The following is a 25388-nucleotide window of genomic DNA, read 5'->3' as shown; positions in this document are numbered from 1 at the left end:
CTTTTTTAAAGAAAAATAGTAATAAGCTGGCACTTGGCGCAAATCTGGATGGAAGCATGACTTGTTAGCCAAAAGTGCTCCTTTTTATGCTGATGCTTTTAAGATATGTTTTTATCGAAATAAAGCCTTTTTTCATACTCATATATCTATATATATATATATATATATATATATATATATATATATATATATATATATATATATATATATATATATATATATATATATATATATATATATATCTATATCTATATATATATATATATATATATATTCAGGCAAAACGGCTTTCCAAGCGCGCGCTTAGGTACCAAAAGAATCCACACCAACAAGCAGGTCTGTCAAGTAGGTAGGGTTTATTCACGCCATAAGCCCTACGTGACGCGTTTCGCACTCCGTGAGTGCTTGTTCACACTTTTTTTTTTTTTTTTTTTTTTTTTCAAGTAGGTAGGGTTTATTCACGCCATAAGCCCTACGTGACGCGTTTCGCACTCCGTGAGTGCTTGTTCACACAAAGATGCATTGAAAGTTTGCTGTATTTACCGTGTGTTTCTATGAACATAGACATGGGACTATCTGTATTTACAACGTTCTAAGAGCGCCATCTTGTAATAGCAATATTAGTCTTACATTGATGGTAGATAGTCTTAATGCACAGCAGTAATTGAATCACATTACAAATATCTGGCAATGTAAACATAAACGACTTATAATTGTGCAATCAATTCATGTTTCTTAAGTTAGACCACGTAAAACTAAAAAAATCATATTTGTGGTCTAAGTTGAACAAGTGAACCCACATGTCAAAGTTGCAAATAAAGTTATGAATAATAACTCTAGACATAGTCAGGCACCCACTCGTACGTGTCTTATAGTGTCAAACACGTTCAGCCAATCAACTGTCGGGGTATAGGCACGTGATCGGCATACATGAGTAACCATGGTGATGATAACTCACAAATGTGCCGGAGTCCCTCTCGCTAGTAAAAGGTTACAATGTAAGGTGGCACTGTGTGCAAAGATGCTTATATAGGTGTGTCAGCTATGTATACGGGGGCTCTATATAAATAAGCAGAGTATAGTCTGCGAACAAAACACACGCTAAAGCATCCAATTGAATGCCAGTGCTGTTAACACGTGATCGGCACTGGAAACACAGGCGGTTCCCTTGGTTACCTGAGTAAACATGTGTGTGGTCACATTGGATAAATGTAAACATCAACTTGATGATGTTAACTACTTCCCCCTGGTTAGTGGGTAAAAACAACGTGATAGATTGACAAGTCGAGTAGAATTCTATTCCCTGGCTAGTGGGGGAGTTCACGTGTATGTGGTTAAGGTTCAGGACAAAAATCTGTCACAATCATATAATAAAACACGGTTCAGCAAAAAAACAAAAGCATCCTACAAAGGATCAGCTTTGAGAAAAACCCTGTTCTGAATACCCATAAGTGTTACAGTGTACTGTGATACAAAAAAGACAACATACTTGATGCTTTTAAGATATGTTTTTATCGAAATAAAGCCTTTTTTCATACTCATATATCTATATATATATATATATATATATATATATATATATATCTATATCTATATCTATATCTATATCTATATCTATATCTATATATATATATATATATATAAATTCAAAATTCTGTCATTTTTAAGCAGCAGAAAACACACAAACTCCTCTTTGCGAAAAATAGCCTTTATTCCGATTCAAAAAGGCTTGTGAACAAGGGAGGAGAATCCCCAAAACGCGTTGAGTGTTTGCCTTTTTGAATATCAATAAAGGCTATTTTTCGCAAAGAGGAGTGTTTTCTGCTGCTTAAAAACTACAGAATATTGAATTGATGTTAAGGTCTGCAACCTACACACGAACAGCCGTCGCCAAGTGGCAAGAGCATGGCGAGACTCAGCAGCTGCTGAGCCAAAAAGGTGTTTTTATATATATATATATATATATATATATATATATATATATATATATATATATATATATATATATATATATATATATATCGCGATCCTGAAATTCCACAGGAAAAGGAATTCAGGCGAGCCCACAGCAGTTGCAGCAAGTAAGTTGTATTTTTGGCAGAAAAGACGACCCGTTTCGACCACGTCCATGATCTTGGTCACATATACATATATATCCTCACCATAACTACCTACTGGTGACGGCCAGTCAGTAATGTATGTATATATATATAGATTCACTGAAAAATCCATAGGTTTCACACCAGTTATAGTTAGCTGGAAATGTTACTGACATAAAACCATTGAAATTCCCACTTTACAGTTAGTTGGACTCACTATAACTTGCGCGCCTGCAATGCACTGCTGATGACGTCACATATTACATAACTCATGACATGGTCGGTGACATCACTCATGACATCACTGATGACACCATCCAGTGAATGTGTGTCTTTCTGTAAAATAAATATGTTTTACAAATGTATTTGTAAAGGTCGATGGAAGAATACATTTTTAAATAAGTGTCTAAGAGGATGTTTTAAAAAAATTGATTGGTTTACTGGCTTATTAAGTGTATCTTAGTGAATACATATATTAGCAAGTAATTTTTAAACATTTAAATATATGTATCAGTGTTTCACTTTGTGTATAAGTGGCTGCATGGTTTGGTGACTGACTCACTGTTTGTGTGTGTTTTGAAGACAGCATATGTGCAGGACTGTATGGGTGGATGAGTGTGTATATGTGTGTGTTAGTGAGTAAATGCCTGCCTCACTAGTGTCTTTATGAGTAACTACATAGGTTTTAATCTAGTATATGTGAGTATTGATGTATATAAGTGAGTATATGTGAGAGTGAGAGATTGAAAGAGTTCCTGTTTAAATAAGTATGTGTTTCTATAAGTGATTGTTTAAGAGAGTAAGTATGTGTAAGTTTCCTTAGAAGTAATGTGCTAGTGTGTGTATAGTTGTATATGCAAATAAATGGATGTTCAATAGTTTATTTGCATGTGTGAGTAACTTTTGGATGACTGTTGGTGTGTAACAGGATGAATATGTGTATCACTACATATGATGAGTGAGTATATGTATGAGTGACTATATAGAACTGTTGCCGAATGAGTGGATGTGTATATAGATGGTGGAATTACTGAATTGTGGTATGGGTATCTCCATTTTTTTGAAAATGTTAGTTTATATTTTTGAATATGTGTTTCAAGGGTTACATTACACTGAAAGGAGGTCTGTCAGTCTGTCACAAGGATGGTGTCATCAGTGATGTCATGAGTGAGGCTCTCTAACAAAATCAAGAGAAGGAGAGGCAGCGCCTGCTTACAAACAACTCGCTGCAAATAGTGGCACAAGACAAGGTTCCTACTCTCACAGGGGCTCCTGGTGAGGATACCAAAGAATTGAATAAAGAATTGAATTCAATACAACATCGACTCATCCTTGGACTAATCTCCTCTTAATGATTATTATATCATTGAAACACTGGGTTGCATGTTCCAAAACCTTGGATACCAACAGAAACTGTAACCATCCTCACACCTGTAATCTCCAAGTTTCACTATGCCAACAGCCTATTCCTTGGTGCACCCTTATTCATGATATGCCAAATTCAACTCATCCAAAATACTGCTGCAAGATTTCTTAACCCGAATGAACACTTGACTCCAGTCTTGCAATTACACCAAAGGCTACCTGTAGCTTGAGAGGCAATGTTCAAGGCACTTTGCATTATTCACAGAGACTCCAAGGAAAAGGACTGCAAAACATGCAAGCAGAAAAACAGAACAGGACACTACGCTCCAGCCTTCCACTATTTATCATTATACCACCTTAACATAAGAAATCCGTAGGAGACACTGCTTTCTCAGTACAAGCCGCCAAGCTCTGGAACTCACTACCACGACCAGATTTAACATTGTTAGCACCTGGTACGTCAATATTTTTGTTGCTCTCTATGACCACCTACTCAGAATCCCTTACTACAACCAGCAAATGTGCCCCTCACCTCTCCGTAGGCCTTTTCCCACATGCATTCCATTTTTTTTAAAGCACTGGTAAAGTCTGGCTTTACAAATCCGCTCATTTGTCAACATAAAATATAGATCTGTTCTTTGCAGAAGGCATATTTACTCTCTATGCTACTTTCTGGTGAGTTTAAACAGCCAACAGACAAAACACCAGTCTCTCTCTAGAAGGAACATTAATCATAAGAATTATCTCAACATTTTTTTTACTGCCTTCAAACTGTATGCACAAGGAACTCTGCAGCACAAGTTGATAAATCTTACATTATTGCTACATCACAGCACCCCCCTGAGGTCAGTACACCTCACTCAGGGCAGTGCCTAGTGCAGCCACACCAGTTGCACCACCCTAAAGGTGGCTCGGCTCCCTACCAACCAGTATTCGAAGCATCCCAGAGCATATAAACTTCAGAATACAGCTGGATTCATGACCATTTCCAGGACTACACCACCAGTCAACCTGGGAAGAGAAGCTGGAAAGAGTTGCACCCCCTAGCTCATTCTTTAGTTTATAATCCACAGATTGGAAACAAACCAACCAGAATTTTTTTTTCAATAGTAGGTAAGTTAAAGAAGGCTGATCCATGGTTCACTGATGTACTATATAGTTATATAATGTTGCACATAACATTTCTGGCCCACACTAATACTGATACCAGAACACTCAACATTCGGCATCCAACCGTATCTCGCACCTCTTACATTCATTTAAGACATATCTGCTATGTGGGTTGTCCATCACCACTACTGTGCAGCCAATAAACCAGCTATCTCTAAATGAACAGGCATTGAGTACCTAAAGAAATCTTTCACACAATACAGGTCAATAGGAAGACTATATTCTAGTCCACAAATGCAGGTCCCAAATATCTACACATTGTGGCCACTTCTTTACATTTCACAATCATACTCAGAAATGGAACGACAGTACAAATGCACATTCAGCAGATCTCTCCACTTCACTCTCACTCCAACCATGCCAGCTCTGGACCAAAACTATACACACTATTTCTGATTATACATCCCAGTGCACTAACCAGCTAAGCAGACTTTAATCTTATGAAATACCATAAAGTGACCTGCAGAGGTGTTCAAAGATGCCTGTGTATTTAAAAACCATAAAATGTGCATCTGTTTCTCTCACACCTCATCATCCACCACACGTATACACACTGCATCTCATAACAAACTATTCGCACCTTGATAGTTATCACACACCACATGGAAACACTTCCCACACAGCATTACAAAAACGAAGACAACATCCCTTCCAACCACACACCAACCAATGAGGCTTATTTTGATGCCCAGTAGCTAAACGTTTCAGTGCAACAGAAAGGGATCATAAGGGCTATACAAATGTTGCAATATAATACAATGCAATATTTATCATTTGTGCATCAACAAGATTTGTTTTGATCTGATTTAAATCCTTGTTTACATCACATTTTAGAATTACAAAACAAAATGTCCTTCATTTGTGCTTTCATAACTGCTGGTATATATTGAGATGTATTCACAGTTAATTTACAGGTATTTAAATTTTTTTGGGAACTTCAAACAAATTTACATTCTAGTCTTTCTTTTCACAATCACTGTAAACAGGGCCACTTGAATTGTTATCCTATGGTTGCATTGTTTTCCATATGAACTAGCCACATTTCCCCCATAATCCCTCTTCTGCTGCATATCCTACAGATTTTAACAAAAAGCATTTTGTTTCAAGCTCAAACGGATAAAAAGTTTTAAAAAATGCAGCAAAACGTAGGGTAACAAAGTGAAAAGTTCTTCACAATGATTGACTAGTCACCCTTCGGTTACTCATAGCTGTACTTGGATATGGAACTGGTACTAATGAATTGAAACATTTGACTGGCAGTGCTAACATGAGTAAAAGTGACATACTAATTAAGTAATACCATCACAAATTCTGCCACATTAAGCTGCATAATTTGTGTTCTTGACACATAATTTTGGACTCCCCTGCCACATGATTCCAGCAGCCCTGCCTGTACCCCAATGAAATTGTCATATAGTTCACTTTGTAAAATCCTCTCACATTGCAGTCAAAGATGAAAAAATAAACAACATCTCCGTGTTAAAAGAATAGGCAGCAATGTTTCAGAAGTCATAGCCTGGTATTTAACCTGTGTTGGAAATTGCAGCAAATGTAACCAGGTAAAATAAGTATTTAATGGTGTTTTTAATGCTCATTCACTTCTGTACTCCGGCATTATGATTTTGAGGGTGCTTTTTATCCCACCACTGCACCTCTACTTCCAGTGTCTACATTTTTCTCTTATTAGACAAATACTGTGCCAGCTGCCTCGGTCCCTTGGGTGATGGGGTGGTGCAAAGATTAATATGGGCTGTCTAATGCAGCCACCCCTCCCCGTGGCTACGGCCCTGCATCAAACTCAAACCTCCCACTCTAAAAGCATAGGAGGCAGAAGTGGGAAGAGGAAGACAGTCCTGGACTGAAAGCATAAAGTTTCACATCATGCCAGTGCTTCTCAATCTCCAGCATGGTGGGGGACATTTCAGCTACCTAACTTTCAAAGGCTTTTCAATATTTTGTTCTGGTTTTATTGTATAGACAAGCTTTGATTGTTGCCACAGATTCCGTGATACTGGGTTAGGACTTAGAGGGACACACAGGACATCATCAATGGCCATTTTGGATTACTCAGTGGGGGGCAATTTTCTCGTCTTGTAACTGGGGCCATTGATCTGTCCTTCCTTAGTGGTTTCTACATAGTGTGGCACAAGAAGACTGCCCTGGCAAGTTAAATCCCTAGAGCTTGTCATGAGCAGCATCGAGAGCTTGCTGGTGTGGGAAGAAATGGGACCTCACATATAAGCATCAGAAACAAACAACCTCATTGTCAAAATGAATGGACCGGCAACCTGAAGGCTTGGTTGGGATGGATGTCTGGCAAGCAATCACACAGGGTCTAGTCACAAAAATGGCAGGGTACAGTGTCCATTAAGGTCTACCAGACAAATCACTAATGACCCTGACACCTAAGGGCATGCCCACAATACTGAATCCAAAGATAATGCTGATGGTAGCAACATGGATGACAGGGATGGAACTGTATTTGCCTGATAGATGGAGGAAGGCATCAACCACCTGCTCACTGATCACCTGAAAGAAAACAGGCTACTTGACACCTCCCAGTCCGGGCCTCCCTCCAACCACAGCATGAGGCCGCCCTGATAGCCACAACCAACGCCATTATAGCCATCCTCAAACATGGTGAGTCAGCAGCCCAGATCATCCTCGACTTTCAGTGGCATTTGACACAGTATCCCACCACACACTCACCGCCAGACTCCACTAGAATTGACATCAGAGGAAACACCCACAACTGGATCTCCTCCTTCCTCACAGCACGCACTCACCATTCACCTCCAAACCCAAGAGCATCATCTGCGGAGTGCCTCATCCTCTTCAATGCCGACATGACACCATTGGCCAACATCTTCCGGGCCCACAAAATCAACATCAACTCTAACACAGAGCACACCCAGCTCATCCTCTCTCTCAAGGAAGACAGCATCACCACCAGACGCACTTTCCAGAACTCCATGACCAATGTCGCCGACTGCATGAGATCCTACTGCCTGAACTAAATACAGACATGACCAAAGTTCTCATCTTTGGAAAGAACACCTCCCCATGGGACGAGACATTGCTGGCCCTCGGCACTTTAATACTCTCCTACTCCACCCAACCACACCCGGAACCTCGGCTTCATCCTGGACAGTGATCTTTCCATTAAGTGTCAGGTCAATGCAGTTGCCTCCTCCTGCTTCCACACCCTACACATGATGTGTAAGATTTTCAGGTGGATCTCCATCAGAACCAGGAAAACAGTAACCTAAGCCCTCATGACCAGCGACTGGACTATAGAAATGCACTCCACAACGGATCTTCTACCCAAGTCCTCAAATGACTACACACCTTATAGACTCATCCTTGACCTCCCCAAATGGTCCAGCATCACCTCACATAAGAAACCTCCACTGGCTCCCCCTCCCGAAGAGATGTAAGTTCAAGCTGCTAACCCTTGCCTACAAGGCTCTCCACAAGGCTGGACCTTCCAACATCAATCACCGCTTGGCCTTCCACCAACAAATCAGACAACTCCAATCCACCTCCTTTGCCCTCGCACATGTCACCCACATTCGATGGAGCTGCAGTGGAGGACGTTCTTTCTTCTACCTTGCCGCCAAGTTCAGGAACAACCTCCCACTCAATCTCCGAACTACCCCATCACTCGCCAATTTAGGAAGGGACTCAAAACCTGGCTCTTCGACTGAGGCTCACTGTATCACAGCGCCTGGATACCATATGGGGTTATAAGCTGTGCTTAACAAATACCAGTTGATTGATTGATGGATTGATTGATTGATTGAGAGCCGACTGCTGCGTGTAGCAGGTCCGCGGCGGTGTCATGGGATACTGCCTGCAAGCGGAGGAGACTGAACTCGCTCCCATGCAGTAAAGATCGTGTTCACAGCGGCGATTTCAGCATCAAAGTGGTGGTAATGAACTCTACATCAAGCACCAGAGTAGAACATAGACATTTCACAAGAGGGTGTATATATATTTGGGGAAACACACCCAGAACATTGAAAAATGTGCTAAAATCAGTTCACAAATATTGATTACCACTGTTATTTTCCACCACGTAGATGAAGCACTTCTTCAGGCATGCGCCTACCACTGGTCTAAAAGGGCTTCAGACAGAAGTCTACCCCATCCATTGTCTTCTTTAGCCAAGGCTACGCCAGCAGAACACATAGGAGACACTTGCTCTGCAGCTGGGCAAGTGGGCCTGTCTAGAGGGGCAGGAAGCCTGGTATGCGATGCTGATTTCACCCTAGACTCCTGAGAAGACAATGAAAAGGGCAGCAAGTTTCCTAGAGCTAATTTTCATTCCCTGAGGGGGCCTGTGGTCAGCCGCAGTCCATGCAGGTACGAGCGGTGTGGCAGTGGGGCTGAGTTGGGGGGATTTCGACAGACGATGACATGAACTTGACAGCAGCCTATTGTCACCCAGACACTGTACAGCCTGAAAGGGGAAGGGAAGAACTTTCCAGAACCATATGTGGGGGTAGGACAGGGTTTTCCCCTCACACAAAGGAGGACACCCTGTGTTAGACCTGATATCATTGGTGTGTTTCCCCCAGACCTTTTGCCCTTAATCTTCCTGTTTTGCTAAATTCATTTGTGCTGGCTCCAGCACTCTGCACACTTTATCACTGCCAACAAATGCCAACGTGCTTGAACTCACTCCTGTAAACATAGTAAAATTCTCTTACACCAAATTGGCATATTTACTTTACTTGTATGTCTCTAGGGGTATAGCCTTCATCCCAGGACTGGTAAATTAAATGCTACTAATAGGACTGCGCTATGAACAACAGGGTTAAACCCAAAATAGTCACTGGGACCTGGGTAAGGATTATTATGAACAGAGGGGTCCCGGACAGAAAGGATAGATTTACATACAATACAGATTAGTAAAAAACAAAAAACAGTTGAGAAAGAGAGGCAAACAAATGAGATAACGAAGTTTTATTTCACAACGTACCTATTTCAACCATTGCATGGTTCTGCAATTTTATGAAAATTCTTTTCTTTTGCTTTATCAAGAATTTGAAGTGCCCACATAGGGAAGGGGGGGGGTGTGAGGTGCAGGATTTTTAGTGAACAAGAGTGACATAGTATAAACAGTAAATAATTTACAATATATACATTTTAGGCTGATCTTCGTATTTTGGGAGCCATTAAGCGAAATTCATTCATCATTGTTTTAAGTCACAAAAAACAATATCTCCTTTTGAAGGCTGTATAAATCCTAATTAACCATAGGAGTAAGGTCAAGGGGAAAGTCTACGTTTCGACCCTACAGAAGTGTAGGGTATTTCGCCCTTACGCAGCGGGTCTTCATCAGGACATAGGGATAGTGGGCAAACCTCCTAGGGAGAAAGAATAGGGAAAAAGACTCAGAAGGGTATTAAACATCCATATTACCTAAGCATGGTTATCGCTTGGGCACACTAATGGAGGTACACTGATAGAGGGACTAGCACGAACCCAAGCACGTATTTACCTTTAAAGAGGTGGACCGAGACAGGGGCCATAGTTCATGCCTCCCACATGGCACAAAAGGCTGGCTTATCTACACACCCCGCTGATCCATCCAGTTCTGACTCAGATCAGTCCCATATTATCATTGAAGAGGCAGAGGGGTATTCCAACCCAACCGCACCAGTGAGTGACAGGTCAGAAGTGGGGGGAGCAGAGTTTGCAGCACCAAGGGCTAAACTATGTGCAGGGACCATAGCTAGGGAGGGTGGAGATGTGGTCACAAGATCAAAAGGAGCCACAAAACCCATAGGCATTACACAGCTGTTATCACCTTCAGCCTCAGCCTCGAGCGGGCAAAAGGTGGTTTGATAATCTATGTCGATCTTAGATTACCAGGAAGATGGACTGAAGAGATGGGCCTCGGATTGCACAATGGGAATTACGTACCGCAATAAGGGCTTTAATTTAACCCTTGTTAATTTCTATAACGCTATGACGCCAGGACAACCCCTCTTATGTTTAACTGAACTGGGGGCCCGGCTGACAGGAATGGAGGAGCAAGGGCAGTAAGTTCCCAGCTAGTTCCCAGCTAGTATTAGCGGGAGACTTCAATTGTCATCCTTGTCGCTTTTTAAGAATAAATGGGGGGAACTGGTCAGCCTGCCCGATGGCAGAGGGGTGGCACTTGAATCATACAAGGGAGTGAGGAGCGCTGAATAAGGTCTTGTGCAGCAATGCACTCACACACACCATGGATCGGATTGGCGGGGTGGGAAACAGCTTGGTTACCCCAACTTTTAAAGGTAGGGGAAAGGGTTCTATAATTGATTTAATTTTGGTTACAATCACGTTATAATGTCAGGTCATAAGGTTTAAGATAGAGGTGAGCATTTTCAGTGACCACAACCCGCTGCTTTTGTGTATTAGAGACCCAAACCCGGCAACCCAACTTTACCGAAGGAAGGCCGGAGGTACAATTAAAGCTACCGACCAGGGTAGGAGACTAAGGTGGGTCAACATTGACAGCGAAGCTCTTTATAGAACCTTACTGACACAGGATGAACCCAATGTTTGTTTAATATTTGTGTTTATGTTTTTGAGATTTTTATTGCGCCCAAATACCCGAGGGTGTCTTGGAGCAGATCGGACTCCTGAGATGAAACTACCTTAAAATTATTGGTCAAATAACCAAGTTTTCAGGACTTTTCGAAAAATAGTGAGGGTTGGACTGGTTTTAATGGGCAAAGGAAGGGAGTTCCATAGCTTGGGGGTGGCTACTAGAAAACGCCTATCTCCCCAGCTGGCAGTTCTGGTACGCGGGATGTAGTTCTGAAAATTCTGGACTCGTGCAACAAACTTTGTCGTAGCATGACGATTTTGGTGTCAAAAGACCGATAATGGCTAGTACACTATGCACAAGCATTTTCACCATAATCAAGTAACGATTTCACCTCGAAATCGCCATTTTCGTTTTTGAACCCTTGGGTTCAATTTTACGCTTGGCAGCCATTTTGTGAGCTGCCCTTCACATCAATCAATCAATCAAGGCATTTATAGAGCGCACTACTTACCCGGAGGGTCTCAAGGCGCTTGGGGGGGGGGTGGGGTGCCGCTACTGCTCGAACATCCAGGTCTTGAGTTTCTTCCTGAAGGAGAGGAGGTCTTGGGTCAGGCGAAGGTCGGTCGGGAGGGTGTTCCAGGTCTTGGCGGCCAGGTAGGAGAAGGACCTTCCTCCTGTTGTCTCTCTTCGGATGCGGGGGATGGCGGCGAGGGCGTGGTTGGTCGATCGGAGGTGGCGTTTGGGAGCGTAGAAGTTGAGGCGGTTGTTGAGGTAGCTCGGGCCTTGGTTGTGTAGGGCTTTGTGTGCGTGGGTGAGGAGACGGAAGGTGATTCTCTTGTTGACGGGGAGCCAGTGCAGGTCTCTCAGATGTCCGGAGATGTGGCTGCTCCGGGGGATGGCGAGGATGAGTCTGGCTGAGGTGTTCTGGATCCGCTGGAGTCTCTTCTGGAGCTTGGCGGTGGTTCCGGCGTAGAGGGCGTTGCCGTAGTCCAGTCGGCTGGTGATGAGGGCCTGGGTGACCGTCTTCCTGGTCTCGGTGGGGATCCACCGGAAGATCTTCCGTAGCATGCGCAGGATGTTGAAGCACGACGAGGAGACGGCGTTGACTTGTCTGGTCATGGAGAGGGAGGAGTCCAGGATGAAGCCCAGGTTGCGTGCGTGGTCTGTCGGTTTGGGTGCGGTGCCCAGGGCGGGGGGCCACCAGGAGTCGTCCCAGGCGGAGGGCGAGGAGCCCAGGATGAGGACTTCCGTCTTGTCTGAGTTCAGTTTCAGGCGGCTGGTCGTCATCCACTCGGCTACGTCTTTCATCCCTTCGTGGAGGTTGGTTCTGGCGGCGGCGGGGTCGTTGGTCAGGGAGAGGATCAGCTGGGTGTCGTCGGCGTAGGAGATGATGTTGAGGTTGTGTTGACGTGCGATGGCCGCAAGGGGGCTCTTGTAGACGTTGAAGAGGGTGGGGCTGAGCGAGGAGCCCTGAGGAACGCCGCCGATGACTTCCGTGGCTGCAGATATGAACGGTGGTAGGCGGACTCTCTGTGTCCTTCCAGCGAGGAAGGAGATGATCCACTCCAGTGCCTTCTCCTGGGTTCCGGTGTTGCTGAGGCGCTGCACTAGGGTGCGGCGGCAGACAGTGTCGAACGCCGAGGAGAGGTCTAGGAGGATGAGGGCCGCTGCTTCACCGTTGTCCAGCAGGGCTCGGATGTCATCGGTGGCAGCGATGAGGGCGGTCTCGGTGCTGTGGTTGGCTCGGAAGCCAGACTGTGAGGGGTCGAGGGATCCATTCGTCTCGAGGAAGGCGGCCAGCTGCTTGTTGACGGTCTTCTCGATGACTTTGGCGGGGAACGGGAGGAGCGAGATGGGGCGGTAATTCTTGAGTTCGGTGGGGTCCGCTGTTGGTTTCTTTAGTAGAGCGCTGAGTTCGGCATGCTTCCAGCTCTCAGGGAAGGTGGCGGTGTCGAAGGAGGAGTTGATGATGTCCCGCAGGTGGAGTGCGATGACAGCGTTGGCCTTGTTGAAGACGTGGTGGCGGCACGGGTCGGTCGGGGATCCGGAGTGGATAGAGTTCATCGTGCGGATGGTGTCTTCTGTGTTGATCTGGGTCCAGGCACTGAGGGTGCTGGTGGGGGGCGTTGGTGGGGTCGTTGGGAGCGTTGTTTGTGGGCTGAAGCTGTTGTGTATGTCCGCAATCTTGTTGTGGAAGTAGGAGGCGAGGGAGTTGCAGAGGTCGTGCGACGGGGTGATGTCGTTGTTTCCGGCGTTGGGGTTGGAGAGCTCTTTCACAATGTTGAAAAGTTCCTTGCAGTTGTGTGCGTTGTTGTCCAGCCGGTCCTTGAATGCTGTTTTCTTGGTGGTGCGGATCAGTTGATGGTGCTTCCGGGTGGCGAGCTTGAGGGTGGTCATGTTGTCCGGTGTTGGCTCCCTTCTCCACGCTTTCTCGAGGGCTCGGCAGTTCTTCTTGGAGCTCTTGAGTTCGTCGGTGAACCATGGGGCTTTCTTGCTGCCGGGTCTGCTAGGCGGGGTCCTCAGTGGGGCGAGGACGTCTGCGCAGTTGCTGATCCACTTTGTGAGGTTGTCGGCGGCCTGGCTGGGGTTCGCTGAGCTGGCGGGAGGGTGCCGGCTCAGGGAAGCGGCGAGCTGGTCTGCTGTGATCTTGTTCCCGTTTCTTCGAGCAACCTGTTGCTGTTGGTGGTGGATCGTGGATCTTCTGAAAGTGAAGTGGACGCAGCTGTGGTCCGTCCAGTGGAGTCCAGTGGCGTGGCTGAAGACGATGTCCTTGCTGGATGAGAACACAGCGTCGAGTGTGTGTCCGACGAGGTGGGTGGGGGTGGTCACCAGCTGCTTGAGTCCGAGGTTGGCGAGGTTGTCAAGCAGGGTGGTGGTGTTGAAATCGTTGTTGTTCTCCAGGTGGAAGTTGATGCCCCCCAGGAGGATGTAGTCAGTGGATGGGAGGGCGTGCAGGCTGATGAAGTCGGCGATGTCTTCGCTGAATTGTGTGCGTGGTCCCGGGGGTCGGTTGATGAGGGTGCCTCTGAGGGTGGTTCTGGGGTCCGTGTGGATCTGGAAGTGCAGGTGTTCGGCGGTTGTCAGGGTGTCGTCGGTGTTGGTCGTGATGCAGATGGTGTCCCTGTAGATGATGGCGCTGGCGGCCAGGCTGGTTGCCTCTGTCTCTTCGGGTGATCTTGTCGCCCTCTGGTATGGCGATGGCGATGTCGGGCGCTGAGGAGTCGTTCATCCAGGTTTCCGTGAGGAAGGCGACGTCAGGGTCTGTGGTGTCGAGGAGGTTCCAGAGTTCGATGATGTGTCTGTGGACGGAGCGGGTGTTGAGTAGGATGCACTTGAGGTGGTTGCTGCTGGTGATCGGCTTGGCGGGTGCTGGTGCGGGGCAGATCCGGATGCAGGAGAACTTGCAGGCCTGACAGCTGAAGGGTCCGTGGGTTCGTCTCGGGGTGGCTCGGTAGCATCCCGGGATTCGGCCGGTGTTGAGTGCGCTGAAAGTGGCGGCGTCGTACGTCTGGCGGGTGGGCTGGGGTCCTCGGGGGCCAGGGGTCCTGGCACTGGGCGCGGTCCAGGCGCGGACGGGCGCAGACGGGCTTACCTTTGGCGCACCTTCAGCGCTCAGTAGGTGCTCCCGCTGCGCGCGTCCGCTGCGCGGTCGCTCAGGGGGCGTCATAAGAAGGGGGATGGGAGGGCGGGTCTTGCAGGCTGGGCGAGCGGCTGGGCCAATGGGCCGGTGGTGGGCGGGTCCGCAGGGGGCCAGCAGCGGGGAAAAGTGGCGAGCGGCCGGCTCAGCTGTGGCTGGGCCGCTCGGGGTGCTGGGGGGCGACGGGGTCGGCAGGCAGGATCAGCAGGCGAGGCGGCAGGCAGGCAGGATCAGCAGGCGAGCAGGTGAGGGGGCAAGGGGGTGACCCGGCCTCGAGAGGCACAGTGGTCACCTAGGTTTGTAACTTCAGCTGGATTCGATATCAAAGGACACATACACCTTGCTCTGTGACCTGGCCAAGCTGAAGCCACTGCCCTAGGCCAAACCTGTTTGGGCACTTTCTCTCCCAGTGGCCGAACGAGATAGCATCAAAGCACAACAGGCCATAAACTGTTCCCATCGCACACACACCCCCGCCCACATCTTGCTCACACCTGTCCCTGCTCTTTTCTCTCCTTGTGCTTTATGATGAGGAGGAGCCCGGTTTTATTTGAGGGTACACCGATATCCGATGGAAATGTTGGGCTTTACCGGGTAATTGATCACAAACTGGACACACTAAATGTGTACTTGTCATCATGACTCTGCTATTTCTTTTGTAAAGAAAATATGTGAATAGCCCACTGTAAATCCAAGAATGTTTGCACTGTAAATCTAAGAATGCTTGCCTGAAGCTTAAAAATCTGTAAAAAAAAGAAGAAGCCAGGCTTTGTAAATTTGAGCAGTCTCCTGAGAATATACACACCGTGTTATTGTACTTCTAGGACGCTTGTTACTTGGTTGCAGCCAATAAATTCGATCCTTGACTTCACCTAGAAGACTCGTGTTTCTGTGGTATGAATCAGGAAAGTACTCGAGGTCTTTGGGTGTTGCCCCTGACACCGCTGGGTTACCGGATCAGTACCGGTTCTGAAAAACCCAGTACCTCAGTTGGCGCCCAACGTGGGGCGGTATCAGCGGTACCGGTCCAAGCCAGAGGTTTGTGAGGAGCTTCGTGTGAAAATTCCGGAGGACGGCCAGCCACTTCAGCGACCCCTGTATGTCGACGTGGTTCCGAAGGTCTTTGCTGCGAGGTTCCCGGCGCCCCGACGGCTACGAAGGACTGCTGCCCTGACTATCGCCCTGATTTGGACCCTTGATGTTTGGTAGAGCGAAACGATAGACGAGTCTTCTTGTGACGTCATCGATACCTCAGTTAAGTATAAGTGGAGCATCTCCCAGTCCTTAGTTTGTTTGGTGTCCCCTTTTGGGACCACTTTGATTTGGAACTTGTAAGCGCCAAAGCCGAAGGACTCGTGTATTCACGAGCATATCGTAACCGATAATCCTTTGAAGTTTGAAGCTAGACTAGAGAGCGAAGATGCCTGGTCTTAGCAGACTTGGAAATTTGTTTTGTCTTGGTTGTAATAATAGGGACTCCCGACTGGAGGACTCGTGTCCGGTTCCTCCGATTGGAACTCCAACCTATGAATTATATGTGAAACATGGAGTAGGCCCCATCACATACAATGAAGTGTGGTTCAAATACACCAGAAAAGATGGTGTTTTAAAATGGCCCCAATATTGTAGCTTTGATACTGAAATCCTAGATAATCTGGAAGTTAAACTTTTTAAGAAGAAAGCACGGCCGGCAATGTTTGACTCTTTCCGCCTATGGCGTAAGGAGGCCAAACAAAAGGAAATTAAATTAGCGAAGAAAAATAAGAGAGAAAGGGGTATCTCTATAATACAAGCTGCTATGCAGCATAAAGACAATGAAGAAGAACAGATGAGTGAGCAGTTGCACAGGCAACGTAAAATGGTAATAGATAAATGCTACCCAGTTTTGCTGCATCTTCAGCAAGAAGCAGCAAAAGAGCTTGAAAAAGATCCCCTAATGTCGCATTTGTTAAGTTCACCACCCCCCTATGCGCAAAATGCTACAGCAGCTCCACAACCTTTAGTTGTGCAACCCATGGTTGTTATACCTCCTGTTCCTCCACAGCACCCACCAGCTACTCTTCAGCTGGCTCCTATTCCACCGGTGCAGCCTTCCCAAGGGTCACCGGCTTTTACACCTGCTCTTCCTATACTTCCTGCAACTTTAACTACTGTATCGACTACCACTCCTGGTACTCCTCCTGATACTGCCTCTGCATCTGCCTCATCTCACCCTGCCTTCCCACTTGTCTTTTCCTCGACTTCTCCGTCTGTCCACCAGAGAGTGGCAAGCACTGTTTCTAGTATTCTATATCCTTTCTTTGAAGGGACAAGCCCGGCTCATGCCCCTGAACACAAACAGTTGCGTAGTCAACAGCCTGATTCTAGGGAAAAAGAGACGTTAAGCCATTTGGCACATAGATGGGTGACTAACCCGACAATATATGATCTAGAATCTGTTATGGATGTTTTCCATCAGTGGGAAGCATCAAAGCAGAGATACGTCTTTGAGAAAATGTGTGTTTTTCCATGCGAAGATTTAGAAGAAAATGATTTGGACTCTAATCCGCCTGAGTTGAACCATGTACGGTTCGAATTTTCAAAAGGTACAATTGTGGGTTCAGATGTTAGGAAAGCCGTTGCGACGTTGTTATCACTTAGGACTGAAGGTGTTTCCAAGTCGTTGTTTGATTATGATTCCTCTGTCACGAGAAAGGGAAGACAATATCCCATGAGAGAGGTTCCCCCAGTTTGGAGGGAAGGGGACGCAAATGCTGTTCCCGCCGTTTTGCCACATTTTCAGCGTGTGTGGGTACACGTCCCATGGAAGCGAGCTGAAGTCTTGGCCCTTAAACAGACATTGCCTGATCCCCGTAAAAATCCTGCAGGATATTACAAAGAATTATCACAGACTGCAGGCTCCTGTATCATGAATTTAGCCGATGTAGATATGTTGTTTGGGAATGTTGTTCCACAGCCTTTATGGGGAAAGATTTGTCATACAGATCATGATCAAGAGTTAGGTGACACCTGGGTAAATATTACTGCTGCTGATGCTAGACAAGTTGGTGGTGCTAAACCTGAGCCTTTGGTGGCAGAACTCCCTGGTAGGATCATTAATTACATGAAAACTCTAATGCCTGCGATGCATGTAAATTGGAATAAGTTGTCTGCATGTAAGCAGAAGAAAGATGAAACGGTGTCTGATTTCTTCACCAGGTTTGAAGAAACGTTTGTCGACCACAGTGGTCAAGACATGAGTACAGAAGGTGGTCAGCGACTGTTCGTTGATAAATTTGTACACAACCTACTTCCGGAGTTGTGTAAAAAGTTGAAGGATTCAGAGAGTTCATGGGCAGTTTCCTCTTCAGCACAGATATTGGCTACTGCACAATATTATGAAAATAGAGACAAAGATGAGAAAGATAGAGCAGAAAAGAAAACTAAAGAGTTGAAAACGAAGGTCCTGTTACAAAACAAGCATATCCGCCACGTGGTGGTAGTGGTCAGAATAAGGGTGGGCAGAATAACTATCAGAATAATTATCAGCAACCCCCACAGTTCCAAAAGCCAAGAGTAGAGTACAATCAGCCATGCATTCCTGTAGGTCCCAATCAGTGTTCGTATTGCAAGGAAGAGATCCATTTTAAGTATAGTTGCCCTATCCTGTTACAGCGCGCAAATGGTGTGTCAAACACAAGAGGTAGAGGTGTTCAGCAAACCCCTAGAGGTAGAGGACGTGGAAACGTCCCTCAGAATACACGCTCCTTTCCACCTCAAAATTCTATGAATAGGTTTGATCAGCAGAATAACGCACCTGGTAGGACAACTCAGTACTACGCTGATGATTACTATACAGAAGATGAGTATATGGAAGGTAATGATTGCTAGGACAGCCATAGACAAAGAGAGGGAGTTGTTTCAGTTCCAGTAGATCAGAGTGGACCATAGGTTGAGGTGATTACATCAGGTGTGTCAGTACCTTTTCTGTTGGATACTGGTGCTACAAAGAGTTCTATGATGCACTCAAAACTCCCTGGCGCACCTTTGTCTGGCGAAATGAATGTTTCTGTAGGTTTTTCTGGCGCCCCGGTTAGGAACCCAATTTCTAGTCCAATGTCCCTGTCTGTTGGTCCTTATGAATTCGAAGCACCCCTAATTCTGACAACAGGTTGTGGTGAGAACTTGTTGGGATTGGACCTGTTAAAAAGATTGTATCCGACTTTGTACTGTTCCCCTTCGGGAGTGCAACTTACACTAGGTAAGGAAGTGGTTTCTCCAATATATTTGTCAAGAGAGGAATTTCCGACAGAATTGTCATCTCTACCTAATATTCTTTGGGCTACTGGTCCTAAAGATGTGGGTCTCTTGGAAATACCACCCTATGTTGTGACATTAAAAACTAACGTTAGGATGCCACGAATTCCCCAATACAAAATTTCTGGTGAAGGAGGAAAAGCGTTGTTAGCGATCATTTACGATCTAATTGAAAAAGATGTGATTGAAGAGACAAGAGGCAACGTTTGCAATAGTCCTGTTCTGCCTGTTTTAAAACGAACTGACCCCTCTCAGCCCCCTGTGTACAGATTTGTGATAGATCTTAGAGAGGTGAATTAAATAGTAGTGCCACAATTTCCAGTTGTTCCTGACATTACTGCCCTATTGACTATGATTCCAGCCTCTGCAACATGGTTTTCAGTGATTGACTTGAAGAATGCTTTCTTCAGCATCCCAATTGCTGGGGAAAGTAGGGATATTTTTGCCTTCAGTTTAGGAGGACGAAGCTTCCGCTTGAAACGCGCTCCTCAGGGCTACTGTGAAAGTCCATCAATATATAGTCAAGCTTTAAAAACACAGCTTGACACGATGGTTTTACCTGAAGGCGCTACCCTCATTCAGTATGTTGACGACTTACTTGTTGCAGCAGATTCTGAGGAAATCTGTAAAGAAGCCACGTGTTCCTTGTTGCGTCATTTGTGTGATCTGCATCACAAAGTGTCTCTGTCTAAGTTACAATATTGTCGACAAGAAGTGACCTACTTAGGTCATCTCTTATCGAAGGAGGGAAGGAAACTGACCCCAGAAAGAATCCAGGCAATAGCAAAATTAAGTGTGCCAAGAACACAGAGAGAAGTGCGTGCTTTCTTGGGTATTACATCGTACTGTAGACAGTGGATTCCAAATTTTTTTTTACTGGCCAAACCATTGGTGGCATTAACATGTAAAGATACACCCAATCCCGTGCCTTGGTCCGAAGAGTGTCAGAAAAGTTTCTCCGAATTGCGCACAGCATTATGTTCGGCTCCTGTGTTGGGTACCCCCAACTACAGTAAGCCCTTTACATTGTATGTCCATGAGCGAGAAGGTTGTGCATTATCAGTGTTGACTCAATTGTTTGGAGACAAGCAGCGTCCGTGTGCATATTTTTCGCCGACTTTGGATCCAGTAGCTAAAGCATTGCCAAGTTGTTTAAGAGCAACAGCAGCAGCAGCTGTTTCTATTCGACAGTCTGCTGGGTTAGTGATGAATAACACGTTAGTGGTAATGGTTCCACATGCAGTGGATACGTTGTTAAACAGAACCAAGACACAGCACTTAACTAGTGCTCGATTGTCAGGTTACTAACTAACTTTGTTAGCAAGCCATGTGCACATCAAAAGATGCAGCACATTAAACCCAGCCACGTTGTTGCCAATTTCAGTTGAGACAGAGAGTGCTGAAGAACAGCACGATTGTTTTCTTAGAACAGAAGAAGAAACAAAAGGGAGAATAGACCTCCAAGACACTCCCCTTTCTGAATGTGATGGTACCTTATGGGTGGACGGTTCATGCTTCAAGCTTCCGAATGGTGAAACGACTGCAGCATATGCTGTCACCACTTTGCATACAGTCGTTGAAACTGCACGTATTCCACAAAACTCCGCTCACGCAGCAGAATTGATTGCACTTACAAGAGCGTGTGTGTTGTCAAAAGGAATGAAAGTGAATGTGTACACTGACAGTCAGTATGCGTTTAGTGTGGCTCATAGTTTTGGATGTCTGTGGCGTGAACGTGGCTTTCTGACTTCGCATGGAGCCAAGATCCAGCATGGTCAGTTGGTGAATGAGCTTCTTGAATCACTGACTTTGCCTCTACAAGTTGCGATTGTAAAATGTAGCGCCCACAAGAAGGTGACTGATGACGTTGGCCGTGGGAATGCATATGCTGCTGAAGTTGCAAAAGAAACCGCAAGGAATGTGATGAGCCGAATGTATGTTGCGGGTCCTGCAAGATGGGTTGGTGATGTTGGAATGTGTGAGGACACGATAGAGAGTGTGAAATCTATTCAATCTGAGGCTACAGAGAAAGAGTTGAACACGTGGAGAGAAAGTACGGGCAGAATGGATGCAAATGGTTGTTGGGTTGAATTGTAGGTAATCAAAAAAGGTGGAATGGACACTTGTTACTGCTAAACCCTTAGGTTAGCTTGGAACATCCTCATAAACGCAATGTTGTTCGAATGCGGTATATTACTGTACTCCGCCCCACATTAGCGTTATGGTATTTATCATCGGATGTCCAATAAACGTGCTGTATGCCTGCCTCATCCAGAGGCAACCTTAGATTCTGGCAGCAGTGTCCAGACATGAAAAGGGTGATAAAAATGATTAAAAAACAAAGCTTAACCTGGGAAAGAACTTTAATAGAAAAGATTAAGAGTGTCCTTAAAAATGGAGGGTATAGGTATGAGAACAAGTTATTGGATCTCACTATACTACTTGGTGAATAGCGTCGACATGTTTCAGCTCCCTAGCGCCCAGCCGGGTCTGTGGAGCTTTCGTCAGGACAAACAAAACATAGATTACTTACACTACTTGTGTAGTAATGAGCAGTGTTATAATGCAAACACTGGGATAGTTCCCCTCAATTCTGTAGGGAGAGAGAAGAAACAAGGAGACAAGCAAGTATTTGCAGGAAAGCTTGTACATATGTATAACAGCACATCTTTCTGGGATATACAAAAAAACTATTTTTGTGAAATTTAAGCTTACATTATCGCTAGGGGTTCAGAGAAAGGATTCATGTGGAGGGAATCATGAGAGTGTCTGTGTCTACTGATATGTTTTAACAGGAACTACACAAAGAATGAGTAAGTTTAAAAAAAGGGGACACGTGGCCAATTGGATCATAGGTAAGGATCGTGCTCTTTAAGTATCACAAGTATTACCAGTCAAAAAAACCATTACTAGAAGATGCACTATAGTTATCAGAAGTAGCATTTAAATGCGTGATTTTAAAAGCGATAGTCTCTATAGTAGGATTCGAAATAGCTTAGGCGGGAGCAGGACTTTAGTGGATTACACCTTAAGGCAAATGAGGCATAGATATACAGTATCGTACTTCTTACCTTTAAGAAGGGTACGTGATTCTTCTACGGGGATAGGTATTCTTTTTCTAGAATAGAGCTGTCGAAATGGGAGAGGGGGGTCAGCTTTTTAAAAGTTAGTTGCTCCGTATAAAGGCTCGTACTGAAAAGCGTTACCGTTCTGGACAGTGGAGACGCCGCACTCACCCGCTTGTGCCGGTAAGACGCTGCTTGTGCTGACTCTTCCCCGGATTCCCAGGAGAACGTCTCCTATTCGTTTAAATCCATCACAGTGGTGGCAATAGAGATAGGACTGTGGCGGATTTGTATTCACTCTCATAAAGCTTTATTAGTATCTTGTGTGTAGAGAGATAAATACAATCTCATCATATTATCGCCGCGCTAAGTGCTACATAACCATATAATGGTGTTTATTTTGTGCAGTGATGGACAAACAGTTAGACTAGTTATTTAAATATGAAAAGATTATTGGTCAAACATAGGTAGTCTATGTTGTGGCATTCTATTTGTAAGACATTTATGCAGGGGGATAGTAATACTCAATTATGTGTAAGAGCTGGAATGGTTTTTTCAGGTAAATTGGTGCCAAGGTATGATATCATTTAGGCCTGTTACATGTGTGTTAAGACGGTTCACCCATCTCTGTTCTTTCTCGAACAGTCTTTTTTCCGCATTGTTTGTTTTATCTGTCAGCATCTCAAGAATGGTCCAGCGGAGTTCTTCGCAGTCATGGTTTGCTTCAATAAAGTGGGAACACAATTTTGTAGCGTTCTTCTTTAGTCTGATGTTACTTTTGTGTTCTCCTATGCGCGTTTTCACCTTGCGACATGTCATTCCTATGTATCGCTTAGCACATGGACAACAAATCATATATATTACATGGGTGGAATTGCAATTTGTGTGGTATTTTTGGGTCCACGTGAAAGTGTCAGTGAGTTTTAGGGTCTTGGTGGTGGTGGTCAGTTTACACTAACCCTGGGCGGAGTTGGCGGAGTGGGGCTTCGCGGAGCTACGTGAAGTGGGCGAGAAACTACGCCCACCTCCGCACTCCGCGTAGTCCCACTACGCAAACACCACTGGCCGCCAGCCCCACCACCCTCCCTCCCTAAATACTTTCAATTAAAGGAGTCAAATAATTAAAACGCACTTACCTTGCCCGCCGCTGCCCGCCGCGTCCCCGGGGCTCGCTATCTTCCTTCCGTCTTCCGTCTTCTTTACTAATGCGCATGCGCGGGCGGCCGCGCATGCGCATTTCTCACGAGAAAATGCGCATGCGCGGCCGCCCGCGCATGCGCATTAGTAAAGAAGACGGAAGATAGCGAGCCCCGGGGACGCGGCGGGCAGCGGCGGGCAAGGTAAGTGCGTTTTAATTATTTGACTCCTTTAATTGAAAGTATTTAGGGAGGGCGGGAGGGAGGCGGGTGGCGGCCAGCTACGCTCCGTCTGCGGAGCGTGCGTAGTGCCGCCTGGCTACGCCCGCTCCGCAAAATGCGGACTAGGCGGCACTACGCACACTCCGTGCACGGAGCGTAGCTGGCCGCCCACCCTTAGTTTACACACTAGACATGTGCCGCACGGGTAGTGACCGGTTACTGGCATAAGGTTTGTGTCTCTCACCATTGTAGATTGTTTACCTGCACGTGGTCGTGTATGGATTAAGACATCTTTCAGGTTTTTTGTTCGTCTATTGGCGAACCTTGGTTTAGGCCAGTTGAACTTCCTTGTGGTGATTATCTGCCAGTTCTTCCTTATTAGTTTTTGAACTTCATAAGTTGCGGGGCAATATGTTGTTACACAAGTCACAAGGTCAGGAATGGGTTCTTTTGAATGTTGTTGTAGAAGACACTCTCTTGGTTGGTGTTTTGCACATTTCTTACATTTCTCAATAGTAGATTGCGTGTAGTCTCTTGCTTCAAGTTTCGTACTGAGAATTTTAGCTTGGTGGTTGTAATCACTCATTTTACTGCAGTTTCTTTTCAGCCTTAAGAACTGACTGTAAGGGAGATTGTCTCTTAAAGGCTTAGGATGGTAACTTTTATATGAGAGTAAACTGTTCTTTGTAGTAGGTTTTGTGTAAGTTTTTGTTTCAATTTTCTCATTTTCAATGAAAATGGTCAGGTCTAAGAAGTCTAGTTTTTTCTTGTCTGAGGTGAAAGTGAATTTAAGCCGCCTGTCACGACCATTTAGCCATTCCATGAACCTTCGTAGATCTTTCTCTGTGTTCCAGATTACTATAATGTCATCGATGTATCATGTTCAGCATAAAATAGTGGAAACGAAAGGGTTATTCTCATTGAATACAAAGATGTTCTCAAAATTGCTGACATACAATCCCGCTACCGAGGGGGCAAAAGCACTGCCCATGGAAGTGCCATGGCATTGTAAATACAATTCCCCGTTGTACTCAAAAAAGTTCTCTTTTAAGGCCAGGCGGCAGCACTCTAGTACGAAGTGTCTGGGCGTGTTATGATTCCATTCAACCATGTATAGCAGATCTTCCAGCATCTGGAGTATATCTTCTTGGGGTAAACTTGTGTATAAAGAATCAACATCCAGCCCTACAAGTAGCATGGTGTTGGAATCAAATGGTCTATCTGCAATTTGGACAAGTAGATCTCGAGTGTCCTTTAGATATGTCTGTGTCTTCTGTACTAGAGGCTTTAGGTATTCGTCCGTAAATTTGGATAATGGCTCTAAAATCGAGCCAATGCCCAAAACTATCGGACGTCCTGGTGGTGGTGATTTATTTTTATGAGTTTGTTGGGTTGAATTGTCAGAGCATCAGAGATGGTTGCTACCCGATGCGTACGTGCTTGCAGTGGTTACAATGGCTCATGGAATGGCTCATATTAGCGTGAAAGGGATTTGCAAGTTGTTGGCTCCTGTATGGCAAAATGCTAGAATCCCTAAGTGTGCAGAGAACGTGGTTAGAAATTGCATGGTATGTCTGAAACACAATCCTGGTAAGGAAACCCCAACTCCAGCTGGTCATTTTGCACCTCCTACGTATCCGTTTGAGGTTTTGCAGCTAGATTTCATACACATGGAGAGGTGCAACAATTTAAAATACGTACTCGTTGTTGTCTGTGCCTTCTCAAGATGGGTAGAAGCATATCCCTTAAAGGACAATACTGCCTTGACCACAGCGAAAGCCCTTGTAAAAGAGTTTTTCCCTAGATTCGGAATGTCTAGAATGGTCTGGAGTGATAATGGGAGTGAATTTGTGG

General features: G+C 45.3%; 1 pseudogene; it reads left to right on the top strand.

Moving 5' to 3' along the window:
• Positions 1–16235: 16235 nt before the first annotated feature.
• On the top strand, positions 16236–18685 carry LOC147701962 (uncharacterized; annotated as a pseudogene).
• The last annotated feature ends 6703 nt before the right edge of the window (positions 18686–25388 follow it).

The sequence above is a fragment of the Lissotriton vulgaris genome, chromosome 7, assembly GCF_964263255.1.
Source record: "Lissotriton vulgaris chromosome 7, aLisVul1.2, whole genome shotgun sequence".
NCBI lineage: Eukaryota > Metazoa > Chordata > Amphibia > Caudata > Salamandridae > Lissotriton > Lissotriton vulgaris.
The sequence above is the reverse complement of the archived record's forward strand: the minus strand, read 5'-3'. Positions and strand labels throughout refer to the sequence as shown.